Raw genomic sequence first — 23,581 nt, 5'->3', positions numbered from 1 at the left:
AGCTGTTAATTTACCCAAAACAATATGGTTTTTATAATGCAATGTCACGTTTCAAGAGATCTAAGCACAAGATAGAGTATAAGAACTTTATACCATTAAGTTTCATGCTATGATACAGTGACAATGATGATATTAATATTTCACTTAAACGTCTAGTGACATATTGACCATGAGACATATTACAACAGTATACATCATCTTGGAGTTCTCAGAAGAGAAAGGTCCCTAGGCATGACATGGACTACCAATAGCAGCAGCAGAAAATTAGAGAATAGTACCTGATTACTGCTGTGATTACATTTTGCTCCATGTTGGAATTTTGAAATGATTGCTTCTGTCGTTCAGGAGTGAAGGGTCGGTCAGATGCTGAAAAAGCCATCTTAGTAAGAAGATTAAATTACAACTTCCCGGATGCAGACAAGAAAGATTTCTTAACAGTAGTAGAAACGTCTGAACTACAGAAGCAATCATCCCAACATCCACAAATGAAGCTGCATAAGAACATTATTTCAACAAGCCACCACATACTGCAGCACAGAGGAGCCAAAAAGAGCAGAGGAGAATCACCTATACAGTGTATTCAAAAAGAACGGGTACCCAATGAACACAGTCCACCGATTTCTCAGCAACAAACCCAAACAAACAGACAAAACACGTCTAGAACCCTAGCCATACTCCCCTACATCAAAGACATCTAGGAAATGACTGCCAGACTGTTCAGACCTCTTGGCACCATGGTAGCCCACAAACCCACCAACACACTAAAACAGCAGCTAATGAACTTGAAAGACCCTATACAGACAACAAGCAAAAGTAATGTCATTTACAAAATACCTTGCAAGAACTGTAACAAACACTACATTGGACAAACAGGCAGAAAACTAGCCACCAGGATACATGAACATCAACTAGCCACAAAAAGACATGACCCACTCTCACAAGTATCTTTACATACAGATAAGGACGGACACCACTTTGACTGGGACAACATATCCATGCTCGGACAAGCCAAACAGAGAAACGCGTGAGAATTCCTAGAAGCATGGCATTCCAATCACATTACCACAAGAAACTACATCACCAACCCAAGGAAACCTAAACACATGAATGAAAAGCAGGCCATACCACCAGTACGTCATCCCGAAGCTCACTGAAGGTGTTACCTAGTATGGTGATGAAACGTCTAAAAATGAACCTTCCAGCTCAGCAAGCAAATCTACATCCAGAATCTCAACCTGAGCTACAAATCTTCTCAAAACTTGCTAACTGTTAACATTAAAGTGTAATCTGAACATTTGGTATTCAAGCAAAAGAACAATGCCATAATGTATCTTGCTCACTAATACACAACAAAAATATTTTTATTATTTGATAGGCTGTTGGTGTCAATAACTAGGCCAGCTTTGTTGTCCATCCCTAATTGCCCTGAGAAGGTAGTGTTGAGCACTTCCTTGAACCACTATAGTGTATAGAACTCCCACAGTGATGTCCATAAGAGGGTTCTAGGACTTTTACCCACCAATAGTGAAGGAACAGCAATATAGTTCCAAACAAGAAAGATGTATGACTTGGAAGTATTGCAGCTCTTAGGCATCTGCGGCCCTGGTCCTTCTATGTGGAAATGGCAGCGTATTTGGAAGGAAGCCTGTGTGTCAGTTACTACAATGCATATATATTATACATTGGTGCATTGGTGCTGGAGGAAGTGAATCTTTAAGGCTATGATGGATGAATAGACGATCTGATCTATCCTGATTTGGAGGTGCTGGTGTTGGACTGAGGTGTACAAAGTTAAAAGTCACACAACACTAGGTTATAGTCCAACAGGTTTATTTGGAAGCATTGGTCCTTCATGAGACGGTTGTGGAGTATAAGATCGTAAGATACAGAATTTATAGCAAAAGTTTACAGTGTGATGTAACTGAAATTATATATTGAAAAAGACCTGGATTCTTTGTTAAGTCTCTCATCTTTTAGAATGACCATGTTGGTTTCAATTCTTTCACATGTAAATCCCAGAACTTTTTTAGAGTTACATTCTCAAGTGAACTTTAACAATAGGTGCCAAGGAGCATATGAGAGATAGCTTGTGTATGAGAGAGGGTCTGCATGAGCATATGGGTCTGTAGGGGTGTGTGTGTGTGTGTGTGTGTGTGTGTGTGTGTGTGTGTGTGTGTGTGTGTGTGTGTGTGTGTGTGTGTGTGTGTGTGTGTGTGTGTGATGAAGGAGCATCGCTCCGAAAGCTAGTGTGCTTCCAATTAAACCTGTTGGACTATAACCTGGTGTTGTGTGATTTTTAACTTTGTACACCCCAGTTCAACACCAGCATCTCCAAATCATATTTGCTTGGACACTTTGTGTTGTTGCCTGTCCTGAAGACTGCTTTGGAGGATGATCACCTGCAGGTCTGAAGTTGAAAGTCCAGGGCCACTGAGGTGTTCTCTGACTGGGAGGGAACACTCCTGTCTGTTGATTGTTGTGCGGTGTCCATTCATCCATTGCTGTAGTCTCTGCTTGATCTCGCCAATGTACCATTGCCTCAGGGCATCCTTGCCTGCAGTATATGAGATAGACAACATTGGCTGAGTCACATGAGTGCCTGGTATGAAGTGTCCCCACGTGTAATGGTAGTATCCATGTCACACTCTGACACATCTTGCAGTGTTTGCTGTGACAAGGTTATATGGTGTTGTCCAGAAAGCCAGGCAGTTTGCTGTGAACAATGATCTCTTTGAGATTTGATGGTTGTTTAAAGGCAAGATGTGGAGGTGTGGGGAAGGTCATGGTGAGGTGCTCATCTTCATTGATAAGGTGTTGCAGATGGCGAAGAGCTGACCTATTGTTAAAGTTTACTTGAGAATGTAACTTCTAAAAAGTTGTGGGATTTACATATGAAAGATGAGAGACTTAACAAACATTCCAGGTCTTTTTCAATATTTAATTTCAGTTACATCATACTGTAAACTTTTGCTATAAATTCTGTGTCTTACAATCCTGTACTTCACAACTACCTGATGAAGGAGCAGCGCTCTGCAAGCTAGTGCTTCCAAATAAACCTGTTGGGCTATAACCTAGTGTGGTGTGGTTTTTAACTTTGGTCTATCCTGAATGGCGTTGAGCTACTTGAGTGTTATTGGTGATGCACTTATCTAGACAAATGGACAGTATTCCATCATGCTCCTGACTTGTGCATTGTAGATGGTGGACTTGTTTGGGAATTCATGTAGTGACCTACATAATTCTCAGATTCAGACATTTTTTGATAGCTACAGTATTTATATAGCTAGTGCAGTTCAGTTTCTGGTCAAGGGCAAATCCTATATGTTAATGTTGAGGAATTCAGTGATATTAGTGCCATTGAATATTAAATGTAAAGATCCATAGTGTAAATATGAAAAAAAAATCAGAATGTTGTTCAGGAATTTGGATCTCAATATATTACATCAGAAGATGTGCCAAGGATTTTAGCACAGCAAACACCTATCAGATTAATGCTTAATTTACTGTGTCGAATTTGGCTTATGATTTCATAGCTCTAAACAAAGGCAGAATATAGCACTGAGCCTCTAGCATAACAAGTCCAAGTCCTTCATGCTAATATGTTTGTTGTTATCCAGTTTATAAAGGGGAAAATTAATGAAATAAAGGTCGTATTGTGACTGCCATTAAGTAATGACTTAAAAAGTCTAATGTAATTATTTCAGTGGGAAAGGAAAATCATTTGCTGATACTGATAGAGAGGAAGAATTTAATCTGCTTTTTAAAAAGAAGTTCATATTGCCAAGATGTTTAATCAGTTAAGAAATGTTGGGTGCTGAAATTAGATTACTTACAGTGTAGAAACAGGCCCTTCAGCCCAACAAGTCCACAGCAACCCGCCAAAGCACAACCCACCCATACATTCACCCCTTCACCTAACACTACAGGCAATTTAGCATGACCAATTCACCTGGCCTGCACATCTTTGAACTGTGGGAGGAAACCGGAGCACCCAGAGGAAACCTGCGCAGCCAATGTGCAAACTCCACACAGTCAGTCGCCTGAGGTGATAATTGAACCTGGGTCTCTGGTGCTGTAAGGCAGCAGTGCTAACCACTGTGCCACCATGCCACCCACATGTTTCCATCTTGGATTGCCGGACATGCACTGAAATGAGAATTTTTAGATTAATGCATTTATTTTCGTTTACTAATTTTCAATAACATAATTTCAGACACCCTTAGTTTCTTTGACCATAACTGTGATCGATTCAGTCTGTGTTGTCTCAGTTGACTTCTTTTCTCTTCTTTCCTGCTTGTCTCACTTAATATAGTCAGGGAAGAATAAATATTAATATTGGAAGTAACCACTTCTGCAGTAAAAAAAAATCCATAGTAGATTCTCCTATGGTTGAGTTGGCTGGTAAAGCTACCAAACCTATAAAAATGTTTGTTTAAAGTAGACTTAAAGCTTCCTGAATTTCATAATTAGTGGTGGTGTTGGTGCTGAAATCTCCTCAATGAGCTAAAAGCTGTTAGTAAAAAAACGATGTTTTTTTCAGCTTTGTAGCATACAGCCAGGTACAGGATAAAACATCAAGGATGACCTGTATAACTGTAATAATGCCGAGTGAACAAAGTGCGGCACAGACATAGACTATATTGAGTTCTCCCTTCATTTGTTTGCTATTATTTTAAACACTATTTAATACTTTTAAATGCTGTTAAAAATTTTTACAAGCTTATTAATTGTTTTCTGGGATTCAATAAAACAACACATAACTTTTAAACATTTTAATACCTTTTGAAGAAATGAGAATGTTCATTGGACAGCCTATAAAGGAGAAAAACTAGCTAAAATAAACAGTTACTTGATTTGTACTATTTACTTCTTTATAGAAAGTAAGATGACACTACAAATGGCAGGTGAGAGAAAATGAACAATTTTAGAAACTAAGGGGAGAAAGAAGTACAGATAATATTTCAAGTCCAATAAGACTCTTCAAACGTCTTTAGCACTGAATACCCCGATCCAATTGTTGAAGAGGTGGAGGCATGTGTCACCAGGTTCTTGGAAATGGTTTTGTGAGATGCCTTGAAAAATTAATATTTTGATATGGAAGGACATTATTAAGGCTGAGGTAACTAACAGCACTCCTTCACAAACTAAAACCACACCTTTCTCAGACCATTATTTACATTTTTCAGTTGTAATACCAATGATTCCAGACTACAACACGCTGGTTGTAGTCTATGCTGACCTAACCTACTTTTACCAAGATAGCTTTGTTGCTATAGGTAACTTTAAAGTTGATGTTGTATTGAATCTGAAAGCCGATATTCCAGTATCGAGTCTCCATAAGTTACTATGGGAAAAGCTTAATCCTAAATTCTCAAGTGCCAAATATTTTTTCGAGCTTTAGGCAAAGAATACATATTGGTCCAGAGTCACAGATACTGAAAACAATTGGAAAATCTTTCAATACATATTGTTTCCTAGATTCTATTTGAATATATTCCAATAATATTTGGATTGTACCAAGCTGTCTCTATATATTACAGATGGCAGTAGAGTCCTTCGAAAAAAAATTAAATTCTAACACTTATTGCTTGTAAGGGCGATACAGGCAGAAACCCTCATAAAAAATAAGAAGTATTTAGATGTGCACTTGCAATGCCAAGCCATACAAATCTGTAGGCCAAATGCTGAAAAATAGGATTAGAATTGTTAAATGATTGATTTTGGCCAGTGCAAATGTGAAAGGTCAAAGGGCCAACATGAACCAAATCTGTTTATTCTACTTATTTACATCTACTTGTAAAATGGTAGGAGAAAGTGAGGACTGCAGATGCTGGAAATTAGACTCAAAATGTGTGGTGCTGGAAAAACACGGCTGGTCAAGCAACATCCAAGGAGCAGGAGAGTCAATGGTTCGAGCATAAACTCTTCATCAAGAATGTGGGTGGGGGTTGTGGGGGGAAAGGGGGCTTAGGAATAAGTGGAAGGGGTGGGACTGTGGCAAAAATAGCATTCCCAGCTACTTTTTCTCCAGCCCCACCTCCCTATCATTTATCTCTCAGCCCACTTGGGTTTCACCACCACCACCCCCCCCACCCCACCCCACGGCATTTCTGATGAAGAGCTTATGCTCGAAACATCGACTCTCCTGCTCCTGAGATGCTGCCAGACTGGCTAGGCTTTTTCTAACACCACAATTCTTGACTACTTGTAAAATAGTATCTGACCTGAACATACCATAATAGAAGGCATAGAGATATTGCCAAAACAATGAAACAAAATGACTTGCAAAGTTAGTTTGCTTTCATCAATGTTTTATCCCTCTAAGTTTGGAATTTTTTCTCCAGAGTTCCTGTTCTTTGAGATCTCCTCTGCAAAGATACACCTAATAACTAGCAGGAAGATAACCAGCAAATTGTCCATTTCCTCAAAAATGGCTATAATTGAGGAATTGTGTTTTACAACAACTGAATTGAAACAGTCCAAATCCAAATGCACCAAGACCTGGAAAACATCCAGGCTTGTGCTGAAAAGTGGCAAGTAACATTCATACCACACAAAAACAGACCATTTCCAATAAGAGAAAATCTAACCATTACCCCTTGACATTCAATAGCTTTACCAAAACTATCAACATCCTGGGTGTTGCCGTTGATCAGAAACTGAATTGGACAAGCTACATAAATGCAGTAACTACAAGAGCAGGTCAGATGCCAGGAAACTTGCAACAAGTAACTAATTTTTGACTTCCACAGCCTGTCCAACATCTACAAGATGCAAGTCAGGAATGTGCTGGAATACTCTCCACTTGCCTAGATGAGTGCTACTCCACCAACAAAGTAGAAGCTTGACACTATTCAGGATAAAGCAACCCATTTCACTGGCATCACATTCACAAAGATCCACTCCCTCCATTCCTAACACTCAATAGCAGCAGCATGTACCATCAAAAAATGTACAACAGAAATCTGCCAAGGCTATTTAGACAGCACCTTCCAAACTCATGACCCTTTCCATATAAAAGGATATACATGGCAGATATATGGGGAACACCACCTCCAGCTTCCCCTCCAGCCTCTCACCATCATGATGTGGAAATATGCCACCATGCCTTCAGTATCACTGAGTTAAAATGCTGGATTTCCTTCCCTAATTACATTGACTTTAAGAAGGCCACTCACCATTAGCTTCTCAAAACAATTATGAATGGGCACTAAAAGCTGGCCAGTCAATGATGTCCACATCCCATAAGTGAATATAAAACAGGTAGTCCCTCGATGTTTACCACATTGGAAACTGAGGAATCCCAGGAAGGCCTTGGACTATTCCTATTAGAGGATGACCAACTCAATGAGTTTGGTTCTAAGATCCTGACAACAGTTCAGGCAAACTAATCTATAATTGAAAGGGGAACTTCTGCCCTAGCATTTGGAATAAAAGCATTTCCACTCTTGTACCCATATGGCAAGCAGTTCACTATTCACACTGACCACAAATTGTTAGAAATTGTCTTTCAAAACCCACTCACATATGCATCTCTACAACTGTGCCTATTTATAAGGATGCAAGGATATGATTTAGAAGTACAGTTCAATTCATGATCCCACATGATTATATCTAATGCTCTTGGCTGACTTCCAAATGCTGCTCAAAACAAAGATATTTGGTTAGACCTACAGGGAGGTATTATTGAACCTGAACTAGAAGATAGTCTCACACAATCATTTTGGTCACACATTTTAGTCATGACCAAAAAGAACCACTCCGTCAAGCCAGGTCATATTGTAACCAGCTGCATCTGCTCAAAAAGAGTGTCATCAGTAGATAACCTGAATGCATTCAAAATGCTGCCAAGCAAATATATCTTTTCTGGACATTCAGATGCATAATGATTGGAACAAGAGATTGGAATGTAAAACATGTCAATTTCATCAATTTCAACAACTGAAAGGACCTTTCCTTCTTCTGAATTTTCTTTGAGATGTGGTGCAAGACTGCAATTCATACTTTCCATGTCTAAGAATATGGTTACATTCTAGTGACTATTTTGACAAATCAAAGATAAACCTCATGCAACAGTTGATGACACAGTGATCACCCTATTCAGTCGGCTTGGTGTTCCTCCTGGCACAGTGGTTAGCACTGCTAGGTCACAGCGCCAGAGACTCGGGTTCAATTCCCGCCTTAAGCGACTGACTGTGTGGAGTTTGCACATTCTCCCTGTGTCTGCGTGGGTTTCCTGCAGGTGCTCTCGTCTCCTCCCATAGTCCAAACAAATGTGCAGGTTAGGCGAATTGGCTATGCTAAAATTGCCTATAGTGTTAGGTGAAGGTGTAAATGTAGGGGAATGGGTCTGAGTGGGTTGTGCTTTGGCAGGTCAGTGTGGACTTGTTGGGCCGAAGGTTACAGTTTCCACACTGTAAGTAATTAAATCTAAATGGGGTCTAACAACAATTCACAACACATTTATGTATCCTTCCAAGAACTGGGGTAACCAAAATATTACCTCTACTCCATAGAAACATTGATGAGCCTGCATTAGAAGAAAGACTGTTAAAGGGTTGGCTGAAAGCTTAGGCTGAGAGATGTGTTTTAAGAAACATCGCAAAAAGGGACAATGGTAGGCAAACTCGAACCTCACACCTTTTATGCATTGTCTGAGCTAAGATGTCACCTTTTATTTGTAAAACTTTAAGTTATCTTGGGACTGTGACTTGAAAGAAGTTCTGGGATTTGCATATTAATCACTCAAAACCTGCGTCCCTATTTGAAGTGATTAAAGACTTAACAACAATCTAGGTTTGTTCAATACTTTGCATCAGTTGTATGATACTTTGATCTTTTATTTCAACTCTGTGTCTTATGATCCTGCCCCACTAACTACCTGATGAAGGAGCAGTGCTCCAAAACATTGCACTTGCAGTTAAATGTGTTGGACCATAGCCTGGTGTGATTTTTAAACTTCTTCCAACCTAGTCCAAGACCGGCACCTACGCATCACAGAAAAATTTGAGAGAAGAGTTCCCAGAATAAAGGGGTGAGCTGGTTGAAGGCATAGCTGAAACTTAGAACATAGAACATAGAACATAGAAAGACACAGCGCAGTACAGGCCCTTCGGCCCTCAATGTTGCGCCGACCAAAGCCTACCTAACCTACACTAGCCCAATAACCTCCATATGCTTATCCAATGCCCGCTTAAATGACGATAAAGAGGGAGAGTCCACCACTGCTACTGGCAGGGCATTCCATGAACTCACAACCCGCTGAGTAAAGAATCTACCCCTAACATCTGTCCTATACCTACCACCCCTTAATTTAAAGCTGTATCCCCTAGTAACAGCTGACTCCATTAGCGGAAAAAGGTTCTCACTGTCAACCCTATCTAAACCCCTAATCATCTTGTACACCTCTATCAAATCTCCCCTAAACCTTCTTTTCTCCAATAAGAACAGTCCCAAGTGCCTCACCCTTTCCTCATACGATCTTCCTACCATACCAAGCAACATCCTGGTAAACCTCCTCTGCACTCGTTCCAATGCCTCCACATCCTTCCTATAGTATGGCGACCAAAACTGCACACAATACTCCAGATGAGGCCGCACCAGAGTCTTATACAACTGCAACATGACCTCAGGACTCCGGAATTCAATTCCTCTACCAATAAAGCCCAATACACCATGTGCCTTCTTCACAGCACTATTTATCGGGGTGGCAACTTTCAGAGATCTGTGTACATGGACACCAAGATCCCTCTGCTCATCCACACTACCAAGTAGCCTACCATTAGCCCAGTAATCCATTTTCTTGTTACTCCTACAAAAGTGAATGACTTCACACTTAGCTACATTGAACTCCATTTGCCACCTTTCTGCCCAGCTCTGCAACTTATCTATATCCCGCTGTAACCTGCCACATCCTTCTTCGCTGTCCACAACTCCACTGACTTTCGTGTCATCCGCAAACTTACTCACCCAGCTTTCAAGCCCCTCCTCTCGGTCATTTATAAAAATGACAAACAGCAATGGTCCCAAAACAGATCCTTGTGGAAAACCGCTAGTAACTGCACTCCAAGATGAACCTATACCATCAACTACTACCCTCTGTCTCCTTCCAGCCAGCCAATTCCTAATCCAAACCTCTAATGCACCCTCAATGCCATACCTCCGTAGTTTTTGCATTAGCCTACCATAGGGTACCTTATCGAACGCCTTGCTAAAATCCATATACACCACATCTACTGTTTTACCCTCGTCCACTTCCTTGGTCACCTTCTCAAAGAACTCAATAAGGTTTGAGAGGCACGACCTTCCCTTCACAAAACCATGCTGACTATCCTTGATCACATTATTCTTATCCAGATGTTCATAAATCCTATCCCTTACAATTCTCTCCAAGACTTTGCCCACAACAGAAGTGAGACTCATTGGCCTATAGTTACTCGGGCTATCCCTACTCCCCTTGTTGAACAAGGGGACCACATTCGCTATCCTCCAGTCTTCTGGCACTATTCCCGTAGACAATGACGACATAAAAATCAAGGCCAATGGCTCTGCTATCTCATCCCTAGCTTCCCAGAGGATCCTAGGATAAATGCCATCAGACCCAGGGGACTTATCTATTTTCATCCTTTCCAGTATTCCCCAGACCTCTTCCCTACATACCTCAAGGTCATCCATTCTAATTACTTGTGACTCAATATTCACATCAGCAACAGTGTCATATTCCTGAGTGAATACTGACGAAAAGTATTGATTTAGTGTCTCTCCAATCTCCTCCGCCTCCATGCACAACTTCCCACTACTATCCTTGACTGGACCGATACCTACCCTAGTCATCCTTTTATTCCTGACATACCTATAAAAAGCCTTTGGGTTTTCCCTAATCCTACCAACCAAGGACTTTTCATGTCCCCTTCTCGCTGCTCTTAGCTCTCTATTTAGATCCTTCCTGGCTACCTTATAACTCTCAATCGCCCCAACTGAACCTTCACGCCTCATCTTTACAAAGGCCGCCCTCTTCCCTTTAACAAGGGATTCCAATTCCTTATTAATCCACGACTCCCTCACAAGACCCTTTACTCCCTGCCTGACTGGTACATACTTATCAAGGACACCCAATAGCTGTTCCATGAACAATCTCCACATATCATTTGTGTTCTTCCCTTGAAGCCTATTTTTCCAATCCACGCATCCTAAGTCATGCCTCACCACATCATAATTTCCCCGCCCCCAGCTATAACTCTTGCCCTGCAGTGCACACTTATCCCTCTCCATCACTAGAGTAAAAGTCACCGAGTTGTGGTCACTGTCCCCGATGTGTTCACCTACCTCCAAGTCTAACACCTGGCCTGGTTCATTACCTAGAACCAAATCCAGTATAGCCTCACCTCTTGTTGGCCTGTCTACATATTGTGTCAGGAAACCCTCCTGCACACATTGGACAAACACCGACCCATCAAACAACTCGAGCTATAGCTTTCCCAGTCAATATCTGGGAAGTTAAAGTCCCCCATAACAACCACCCTGCTACTTTCACTCTTCTCCTGAATCATCCTCGCAATACTTTCCTCTACTTCTCTCGGAATATTAGGAGGCCTGTAGAAAACTCCTAACAGGGTGAGCTCACCTTTCCTATTTCTAACCTCAGCCCAAACTACCTCAGATGGCAAGTCTTCCTCCATCGTCCTTTCCACTGCTGTAATACTATCCTTGACAAGCAATGCCACACCACCCCCTCTTTTACCCCCATCTCTGACCCTGCTAAAACATTTAAACCCTGGAACCTGCAACAGCCATTCCTGCCCCTGTTCTACCCACGTCTCTGTAATGGCCACAACATCGAAGTCCCAGGTACCAACCCACACTGCAAGTTCACCTACCTTATTTCTTATACTTCTGGCATTGAAATATACACACTTCAAGCCACCTTCCTGTTTACAGGCTCCCTCCTTCGAGATCAATGCCTTGTTCCTAACCTCCCTACACTCAAGGTCCTATACCCTAAAGCTACAGTCCAGGTTCCCATGAGGTGAATGTGGCTGGCTCACACATGGCTAGAATTGATGGAATACAGAGTTTTCAGAAAGTTGCAGGGCTGAACAAGATTTCAGAGCTAGGGAGGGGCAAGGCTATAGAATGATTAAACATGAGGATATGAATTACAAATTTGAGGCATCGGTGCCAGGAAATTAAGATCAATCAACAGCATGGGGTTAATAGAATAACCAGGAATAATGTGGAATATTATAAGGGTGGCAGTTTTGACATCTGAAATGCATGGAGCATGATGGATGATCAAAAATTAGAACTTAGGAAACCTTTACTTATACTAAAAAAATACAATTTTCTTGGAAGGGCTTGATGTTTGAGATATGTTCAATGAACCATACCTAGGACTAATAGAGGATCAACATGTATTAGAGTTCTGATTTGCTCTAACTTTTGGAAGATTTTAAAGAATCAGATGTGATTTTCTTGCCTTGTACAGTTAACAAAATTTGTACATAAAAGTGACTTATGCCTCTGATGTTTCCCTGCAGGAGCCTGAAATGATCCAGAAGCATAGAACATGAGAGCTGTGCTGAGGAAAAATCACAGTAGGTGGACACAGTAAGCACTAAATTTTTTAACTTCTCATAGAGAGACAAAATAGATTTTTAAAAAATTATTCAATTATTTATTCAATATAATTGAAATCCTCCAAAATGATATGGAGCAACACAACAGATCTATTAGAAAAAATGTTAAAAGCTGATTCTGCAGTTGGATATTCCTCCAACTGAGTGCATCTTAGGAAATTATGAGTGCATGTGTGGGATTTCCCTGTGAATGCCACTCCTGAGTGCTCCCAAACATGAAACCACTCCTGGGCCCCTCATTACAGATTCTCTTCAGTCATCCAAATAAATTCTTTCTGCAGTTATGATGCAGTTCTTAGATTGAGTAAAGTTTACTTCAAAATTGTGCCAGAAATATTACATGAAATCTTGAGCAGAATCTCCAAAGTCCACTTGAAATATTGAGCCAGGCTGGAAAGGAAACAAAATTGGGTGGAAGGCCAAAATTCAGATTCCTGAGGGTAGGAAAGGCTGTGGTGTTAACTTCTTAGAACCTTTTAGGTGCATCAGCTTTCCAAATGGTGCTGTTTGGGAATCACTTTTGAATTTTTCGGAGTCAGGGGCATTTGGTAATATCACTAAGCTAACAACCCAGAACCGTGGCTATTTTTCTGGGGATATGTGTTTCAACTTCACCATGGTATTGGTTAAAATTTGAATTCACTTTTAAGTTTTTGGGATTTAAAAGTGAGTCTTATGGTGATCATGTAGCAATTATTGATTGTCATAAAAAAAGCTTGTTTATTAATGTCCTTGAGGGAAGGTAATCTGCCATTCTTATCTGGTCTGGCCTGTTTGTACGAGCTCCTTCAGAACTCAAACTTTCAAATGTATATAAATGAGAAAACATAAACCAAATGAAAACAGATAGTGGAAACATTAGTTAAGGACTTTATGTTGAAATACAGGACTGACTGAAAGATGGAAGCAGCATTTAGCTACCTATAACATTGATATTTCAACCAGGTCAAGTAACTCTGTCAATTCTGAACAGAAGGACAATGCACATTCAAGAATATTGATGATGGGAATGCTCTGTGATGGAATGCCCAATGGTCAGGATATCCAAATATGCAAGACTTTTGATTTAAAAAGAACAAAAGAACAAAACAGAAGTACTGCACAGGAACAGGCCATTCAGCCTTCAAAGCCAATGCTGACCATCACGCTCTAACTAAACTTAAAAATAAACCTTCTCCCCTTATTTGTTCTATATCTCTCTATTCCCTCCCTATTCATGTAACCATCAAGATGTCTCTTAAAGGTCACCAACCTTCCTGCTTACACCACCTTTCTGGCAGTGTGTTCCAGGCTCCTAGCACTCGCTGCATGAAAAACTTCCCTCACATATCTCTCGTAAACTTTCCCCCTCTCACCTTGAACCTAAGCCCCATTGTAATTGAAACTTCAACCCTGGGAAAAAGCCTATGATTATCCATCCTACCTATGCCTCTCATACTTTTGTTAACTTCTATCAGGTCTCCTCTCAGCTGCTGTCTTTCCAGTGAAAACAATCTGAGTCTTTTTAACCTTTCCTCATAGCCAATGCTCTTGAGACCAGGCAATATCTGAGTGAGCCTTCTCTACATTCTCTCCAAAGTTTCCACGTCTTTCTGGTAGTGTAGCAATCAAAACTGCACACAATACTCCAAATGTGGCCTGACAAGGGTTTTATACAGCTGCAACATGACTTGCCAACTGTTGTCCTCCATACCCCGGCTGATGAAGGCAAGCGTCCATATACCTTCTTAATTACTGTGGCCACCTGTGTTGCCACTTTTAGGGAACTGTGGACCTGCACGCCAAGATCTGTCTGTACCTTAACGTTCCTAAGGGCTCTGCCATTTACATTATATTTCACACCTAAGTTTGATCCTGCAAACTGCATCACCTCTCATTTGTCTGGATTAATTTCCATCATCATTTCTGTGCCCAAGTTGTCAACCTTTGAGCTACAGGGAGAGGTTGAATAATCTGGGGCTGTTTTTTGTCGAATGTTGGAGGTTTAAAGATGACTTTAGAGAGGTTTATAAAATCATGAGGGACATGGATAGGGTAAATAGACAAGGTATTTTCCCTAGGTATTTTCATACCTAGACGGCATAAGTTTAGGGTGAGAGGGGAAAAATTTAAAAGGGACCTAATGGGCAACTTTTTCATGCAGAGGGTGTTGCATGTATGGAATGAGCTGTCAGAGGAAGTGGTAGAAGCTGGTACAATTCCAACATTTAAAAGACATCTGGATGGGCAGATGAATAGGAATGGTTTAGTGGAAAATGTGACAAATACTGGCAAATGGAACTAGATTAATTTAGGATATCTGGTTGGCATGGATGAGTTGGACCGAAGGGTCTGTTTCTATGCTGTACATCTCTACGACTCTATGATTCTACCTACATCTTGTTATATCCTTTCACAATTGTCAGCACTATCAGCAACATCACCGCTCTTCATGTCATCTGCAAATTGTATAGTATTGCTATTTATTTCCCCATGCTCTCTATCTTCTGTATTCTTCTTCACAATAAACACTGTCACAAAATACTTGTTTAGTATCGCCCCCATCTCCTGTGGTTTCACACATAGGTGGCCTTGCTGATCTTTAAGAGGCCCTTTTCTCTCTCTTTTTACTCTTTTGTTCTTAATATATTTATAAAATCCCTTTGGAATCTACTTAACCCAATTGCCAAAACTATCACATATCCACTTTTTGCCCTCCTGATTTCCCTCTTGAGTATACTCCTACTGCCTTTAAACTCTTCCAGGCATTCACTTGATCCCTGACAGATGCTTCATTCTTATTCCTGACCAAAAGCTTAATTTCTCGAGTCATCCAGTATTCTCTACCAGCCTTGTCCTTCACCCTAACTGACTTCTCTTTGAAATTTGCTTCTCCATTTCCCATTGACTAATGGAAGATCTATAGTACAATAGGGGATCATCCCTATCTTATGTCTCACTTTCACCCAAATAACTTCCCTAGACATATTTTCATGAATATCCTCCCTAAATACAGCTGTAACATTATCCATAATCAAAAACACCATTTCCCCCCCTCCTCTCTTGCACCTCCCCCCTCCACCTCTCTTCTATCCCTCCTACAGCATTTACACTCTGGAACATTATGCTGCCAGTCCTGTCTATCCCTGAGTCATATCCCTATCATTGCTTTCATATCCCAGTCCCATATTCCTAACCATGCCCTGAGTTCATCTGCCTGACCTGTCAGGCCTCTTGCATTGAAATAAATGCAATTTAAATATCAGTCCTACCTCATTCTCTACTTTCTTCTTGCCTGCCTCCTTCTCCCAACTGCACTAGGCTCAGACTGATTTCCTTCCTCATTATTGCCCTGTCTCCCACTTCTCCTCGCTACTTATATCCTCTGGAGCAACTGTAGCAAAACTCCCTGCCAGTACATTAGCCCCCTTCCAATTCAGGTGTAATCTGTCCTTCTTATTTAGGACACTTCTACCACAGAAGACATTCCAATGATCCAGAAATGTGAATCCTTCTCCTCTGCACCAGCTCCTCAGTCTTGCATTCATCTGTTCCATCCTTCTATTCCCACCCTTACTGTTTCATGGCACCAGGAGTAATCCAATAAACCCTTGAGGACCTACTTCTTAAATTCCTGCCTAACTTCCTGGAATTCCCTCATTCAATGGTGTGTAAAAGAATCTCTGGATAGAAAAAAAGGAAATAAGTACTGGGTTGTTCAGACGGAATGCATTATTTTTTCCTCTAACTCTATTTTGATTTAGTCGTTTCCATATCTGCTGTTCTTTTCCTCACTTTTGTTGCCATTGCACTGCCTCGATGGGCTTTGCATATAAATTTGTAATTTAATTAGAGACGCAAGTGATTTGGTAATGGAGGAAGAAGGTAAGTAGTAATATGAGTGGTGGAAAAAAACATTCAGTGGTTCATAAAGTAGTTTTTATTATAATTTATCCTTGGGATGTAGGTGTCACTAGCTATGCCAACTTTTATTGCCCAGAAGGCAGTTCAGAGTCAACCACGTTGCCATAGGTCTGGAGTCACATTTAAGGCAAACCAGTTAAGGATGATAGATTTCTTTCCAAAAAGGACATTGAACCAGATAGGACTTGCCTCACAATTGGCAATGATTTCACGATTATCATTGTTATTATTAAACTCTTATTTCTAGATTTTTATTGAACCCAGGTCCCCAGACTATTGTATGGGTCTCTGGATTAATAGTCTAGTAATGATACCACTTTGCTATCATCTACCCCTATCACTGCAGAATGAAAAACTACAGTGCGTTCTTCTCTAGTGGGAAATTGGTGCTGAATAGGCAAAGGATCCAAAAGAGAAAGGTCTGAACTATAAATTTACAATAAAATCCTTGTAAGTCTCAGAAAGTCTTTTGCTGCCTAATTACCATGTGGGTATCAGTTTATTGATTAGATTCCCTACAGGGTGGAAACAGGCTCTTCGGCCCAACCAGTCCACACTGACCCTCCAAACAGTAACCAACCCAGACCTGTTGCCCTCTGACTAATGCACGTAACACTATGGGCAATTTAGCATGGCTAGGCAGAAGGACCTGTTTCCACACTGTAGGAAATCTAATCAAATGATAGATTTCTGGACCTGTGTGAGAGCTTAAATTTTATAGTAATGCCTACTGCTACAGGAAGTTGGTTCAGCAATAGTTTGTGTGAAAGAATCAACGCAAAAACACAAATTACTGGCAGATCAGTTGAATTGTAAGTTAAAAATGACAATGATATCAGTAGTACATGTGAAAGTAGTCATGATCAGAAGGTATTTGTGCCCACGAGTAGGATGGAAGAGAGGATGAGAAATATGGTTAAACTAAGAATAATAGAACAGGAAAGCATTCAGAGTATATTCGGAAGTTAATAGGAGAGGTCAACCTGCGTCATCAGATGGGTAGATATGTATGGAAATGAGCTAGGCAAAGTGAGGAATCCTGATGCTGGAGATTAGAGTCAAGATTAGAGTGGTGCTGGAAAAGCACATCAGGTCAGGCAGCATCCAAGGAGCAGGAAAATTTACTTTTCGGGCAGGAACACTTCATCAGGAATGCATGGAAATGATCCAACCCAGATGGAATTTAAAGATATAGGTTGGTACCTAGAGACTTTGAAGAATATTTGGAGGGAGGAAGTGAATTTTGACTGGAAAAATCATTTTAAAAATACTTCTAGTTATTTTTACAACCTTTTGTTGTAAATGTGTCAGTATAGATATTCATTCAGGATAGTCAGAGAGTAATAACAGAACCCAAAAGAAGCACCAAGAACAGAGGGGAAACTCTGGAAATTGTATAAGTACATTTGCACATTAAATAGTTTCCACTTCATTGAAAGTTTCACATAAAACATTTTGTCAACATGTACTTGGACGAGACTATGAAAAGTAATGCATCACAACCATTCTGCCTTAAAGAGTACGTAGGACACCAGAAGGAGGTGAAGGCCTTTTAAGACCACATTGAATCTTATAATCATAAAATGTAATAAAATGTCTGACATATTTCACTTTTCAACAACACATCAGACCATTTAAATGACTTTTAACTTCATTTCTGTAGGGTTCTGATTTGCAATCAGTAATTTGCTGAGTTTAGGTGGCTTGAATCACCTCCAAATTCCTGGTTCTGACACTGGACCTATTTAAGGAATGTAAACTGAAGAAGGCAGTGGACAAGTGTATCAGGGCAAAAGAATCTCTGCTTTATTTAAATACAAAACGTAAGTACAATATAAAAGAGATGCAGGTTAAAAACACTAAACTAAAATTAACACTATCAATGATTCAGAGAACAGTAATGAAATGCACTATTATATTAAAAACAGATTAAACACTATTTGAACCTAAAGCAACAGTTTTAATCACAGAAACTTTATAGTCAGGCTTCCTACCTTTCTAGTCCCATAAACCATCTGCACCTGCCACCCCCTCCCTGCTAGCTAGGCTGAAAATTTTGGGGGTATTCGGAGTTTAAGCTCACCACTGATGAAAATATGGTTTTAAAGTGCACCCAGTTGCTGAAGTTCTTGCTGTCGATTTTCGTGGTTCGGAACAGGCCAGTGTCTGGAAGCTATTTTTCGGATAGTGCTTGGTTGGCCTTCCCCCTCTTGGATGTCCTTTGTTCTGATGATGCTCTTGGTTTGGTTTCCCGATTCAGCCTCTCTGTTCAGCCTCTGTGGTTCTTGGTTCAGAAGCTGATTGTTGGGACTGGAAACCTGTGGGGAAACTGTTTCTGCAGAAGCTTGTTGTTGAAAAAAACTCTCTCAGGTGAGATATGGACTGTGTGCTCCATTATCCCCTTTCAACTTTGTATTATCCATTGTGTTTCTGGTATTTCCATCTGAGGTCAGATTGCTCCCCAATAATAAAGAAAATGCGTAAGTGAGTTTTGTTGTAGTTGGATTTCCAATATTCTTAATTATATAATCCCTATTGTGTGGAGGCAGGCCACTTGCTCCATCATCTTCACACCAACCCTCCGAAAAACATCCCACTAAGACCCACTCCACTACCCTATCCCTGCATTTCCCATGGTTAACCCACACAGCCTGCACATCCTGGACAATATGGGGCAATTTAGCATGGCCAAGTCACCTAACTTGCACATCTTTGGACTGTGGAAGGAACCCGGAGCACCCAGAGGAAACCCTCATAGACGTGGCAAGAATGTGCAAACTCCACACAGACAGTAACCCAAGGCTGGAATCAAACCTAGGTTCCTAGTGCTGTGAAACAGCAGTGTTAACCACTAAGCCACTGTGCTGTCTGTGCTGCGTAGCCCAAGGTGTAAAGTTAGTTTCAGTCTACAGTGTTAGGTTTGATTGATTGTTCTCCTAGAGTAGAGATGTAAATTGGAGTTCTAGCCTGAGCAATGTGCTTGTGTAATTTTCCCAGCGTCCAGTATTTTAGTTGATGGGGAGATTTGTTCAATCCTACATTTCACTGACGTTCAAAATTAACCTTGCAGCTAAGACTATCAAAGTTCATCCTAGACCACATATTAAAAGATCTAAAACAAATCCTGTCCTCAAACTTATATCTGCGGGGGATAGAACCGAATCTTATGATTTATGTTAATTTGACTGGCAACCTTTAAATCTCCATAATTGGTTAGAGATCAAAAAGCCCCAATGTGGAAATCTCAAAATATTCTACACAAGCTTTAAATCTTAATGTGCTATGTCAGAAAATGCATGTCAAATGTACAATGTAATGCATACCCAAGAGGACAATCCGGGTTTCCATTCATTGTTATCTATGTAGTAGCCAGTACAAGCAGGCATTCTGAAATTGTCTCATTATACTAATATAAGTTGGGTAAGAATTCTTTGCTTGTGGGTGAAATCCAAAATTAATATTTCTATTCTGTTTGACCTGTTCTTTTCTTTTACTCCCTCATATGATAGAAAAGCTTTACCAGACCAATGTTAATCATCTAAATTCAAAGTACAAACATTGGTCAATCCCTGTTGCTTTCAGTTAATTAAATTACATAGACTAAGTACATTATAAGATGCCTAATGTTGTCATTTACTTCTCATGTATGAAACTTAATTGAAATTACTATTAAGCACTTCCATACAAAGTCTTGTAACGATATTAATTTCCAAAATGTTTTCTAAATTTAGCATGCTTGTGATTTAGTAATATAAGGACAAAACTTCAAAAGCTTGGGTAATAATGTGATTTGCTATAGGCTAACTTTTGAAAACTAAGGTAGAAATCTTATATGGTGATATACCACTTACATGAGTATTGAGGAGTGAATGATATTACTGATAGCTTGGAAAATTATTTACAATGTGATTCCCTGAAATAGTTACCTTGTATGTTCATTGAGTAGTATTGCAGTTAAGCTAACTACAATTGGAGTAATATGCTGAGATGCAAAGTGGCAAACTTTTAAAATGCTTTTCCGGTTGAAGATTGGAAATAGAAACTGACTGCGGTTATCAAGACAATAGGAACAAAATAATTTGCCTAATTTACCAGCTTCCAGATTTTGGCAACTTTGTGGAGGCTGCTCTCAGGGCTTTTATGACCTCGTAATTGTTATTAAGTTATATATCACATGCATCATTGCAGACACAGATGTAAGATGAATGTCTCAGAGGAGAACAGCTTATGACAGGTCTCCAACCTTTCCTTCAGACTACCATTAATTGAACTTAAACAATACCAAGTTAATCAAGAATATTCCCCAAAATATGGCCAGCAACAGTCTCTACCCAAATCCAGTTTCCATAGCAAAATATCAAATTTAGCCTCAATATTATTCTGAAGTAGAGCCATAACAGGCTCAAAAAGCTAACTCCCTTTCTCTCTTCACAGGTGCTGCCAGCTCTGCTGAGTTTACCTGATATTTTTGATTTTACTTCATGACATTTTAACCAGACATGAGGAGCTAACCAGTTACTGGGATATTGAACTTTAAAAAGGCAAAGTAAAAGTAAGTCACTATAATGCCAGAGGACCAAAGGGCTGCTCTTTCATTAGAGAGAGACAACTGGTGATGCTTTAACTCTTCAAGCAAGAGGAGAGATTGAGAAGGAGGGATCTTTATCGTGAACTTTAAAGAAGCATCAAAAGAAAGCCCTAAGATATATGGGCGGCATGGTGGCACAGTGGTTAGCACTGCTGCCTCACAGCGCCAGAGACCTGGGTTCATTTCCCGCCTCAGTCGCCTGAGTGTGTGGAGTTTGCGCGTTCTCCCCGTGTCTGCGTGGGTTTCCTCTAGATGCTCCGGTTTCCTCCCACAGTCCAAAGATGTGCGGGTCAGGTGAATTGTCCATGCTAAATTGTCCGTAGTGTTAGGTAAGGGGTAAATGTAGGCAAATGTTGGGCCGAAGGACCTGTTTCCACCCTGTAAGTAATCTAATCTAAAATGTACGACAGCATGGTGGCTCAGTAGTTAGCACTGCTGCCTCACAGTACCAGGGACTGTGAGGGTTTGATTCCAGCCTCGGTTGACTGTCTGTGCGGAGTTTGCATGTTCTCCTTGTGTCTCCATGGGTTTCCTTCAGGTCATCCAGTTTCCTTCCACAATCCAAAGATATGCAGGCTAGGTGAATTGGCCATGCTAACTTGCCCACAGTGTCCAAAGATGTATGGGTTTAGGTGTATTAGTCAGGGGTAAATGTAGAAGAATGAGTCTGGGTGGGTTACTCTTCAGAGGGCTTCTTGGGCCAGATGGCCTGATTCCACACTGTAGGGATTCTATGAAAAAAAGACATATTTAGGCAGCAAGGAAAACAGTGTGTGAGGGAAAAGGAAACCAGCTTTTGTTCATCTTAGAGTCTGTTGTAGTGAATAGAATGTACAGTTGTTATACATTGTTATTCATTCATTTTGTAGGCACACAGGAAAGGATGTATTTATTTGATGTTGATTTACTCTGTAAAGAGATGATTACTGACTTGTTCTCGAGATCAGTGCAATGTTGGTATCCTGTTATGTTTTAGAATGGTAATAATTTGAATATTTAGTCTTTTACTCAAAGGTGAAGGAAGAAGAGGGGAGGAGGTATTGTCAAAACAATACTGTGTTGTAACAAGATTTCAATGATCAGATATGCCTTGATGCTCCTTGGACCAGCCATTGTGGGTTCCTCATAGTGATTCTTCTGATTCTACCTTCGGTGCCTACAAAGTAGTTACAGCCACATCTCCAAAAATGTCCAAATTTGAGGAAAAGTTAATTTCATCTTTTTTTTAATTCACTTCTGGGTGAGGGCATTGCCCATCCCTAGTTTTCCTTGAGAAGGTGGTGGTGAGCTGCCTTCTTGAATTGTTACAGTCCACCTGCTGTGGGTTGACCCAGAGTGCTATTAGGAGAGAATTCCAGGATTTTGACCCAGCAACAGTGAAGGAATATATCTCCAAGGCAGGATGGTGAGTAGCTAGGAGGGGAACTTGAAAGTAGTGGTGTTACCATTTATCTTCTGCCATTGTTTTTCTAGATGGAAGTGCTGTGGGTTTGGAAGTTTCAAGTTTACTCTGTATTCCATTCAGCTGGATAGGTTTGCATCAGCTGCTAATTGCTTTTTATTGATCTTCCTATAATATAGGTGATTCTGCCAATCTAGCATCTGACTGAAATTTAGACACAAAGGATAGGAACAATGCTCTAGCAATTAATAAGGCAGGAGATAAAACATAAAAAAAATTACAATACATTAAAGGATAAGATTAGAAATGTCTCTCTTATGCCATTTTGCAATTAGCTGTTCTTCAATTGTCAAGGTTCACAACTCTGTGCCATGAAGATTGAAACCAGTAATTGTCTGAGATTTCTATATAGCTATCAGTGAAGACATTTAATGCATAACATCTGAACTATATTAGGAGTTTAGCCAGCTAAAATGGAACAATTGGAATTTTTACAGCATTTAAAATGTATAATTATTATACAATTTTAAGCGATAATCTCTTTAATAAAAATGCCCTATTTTATAAACAGTGTGAATAAACTGGGGTTAGGCTGCTTAGCACATGCATGATTAATGCATCCGTTTGTTTCATTTGTACCAGTTGTGACTTGGCTGGTAGCACCTTTGCCTCTGAAACACAAGATTCAAGGGCAGCATAGTGCCTCATTGATTAAGGGCAGCACGGTGGCTCAGTGATTAGCGCTGTTGCCTCACAACACCAGGGGATGGATTCGATTCCTGTCTCAGGCAACTGTCTGTGTGGAGTTTGCACATTCCCCCTGTTCTGTGTGGATTTCCCCGGGTGCTTTGGTTTCCTCACACAGTCCAAAGATGTGCAGATTAAGTGAACTGGCCATGGTAAATTGTCCATAGTGTTCAGGGATGCCTAGGCTAGGTGCATTAGTCGAGGAAATGTAGAGTAATAGGGACATTTTATCCCCACTGTCTGCATTCTGTCAATCAGCCAATCTGCTATCTGTGTCAGTACTTGGCCTCTAACACTATGGGCTAT

The sequence above is a fragment of the Hemiscyllium ocellatum genome, chromosome 4 (assembly GCF_020745735.1).
Source record: "Hemiscyllium ocellatum isolate sHemOce1 chromosome 4, sHemOce1.pat.X.cur, whole genome shotgun sequence".
NCBI classification, from domain to species: domain Eukaryota; kingdom Metazoa; phylum Chordata; class Chondrichthyes; order Orectolobiformes; family Hemiscylliidae; genus Hemiscyllium; species Hemiscyllium ocellatum.
The sequence above is the reverse complement of the archived record's forward strand: the minus strand, read 5'-3'. Positions refer to the sequence as shown.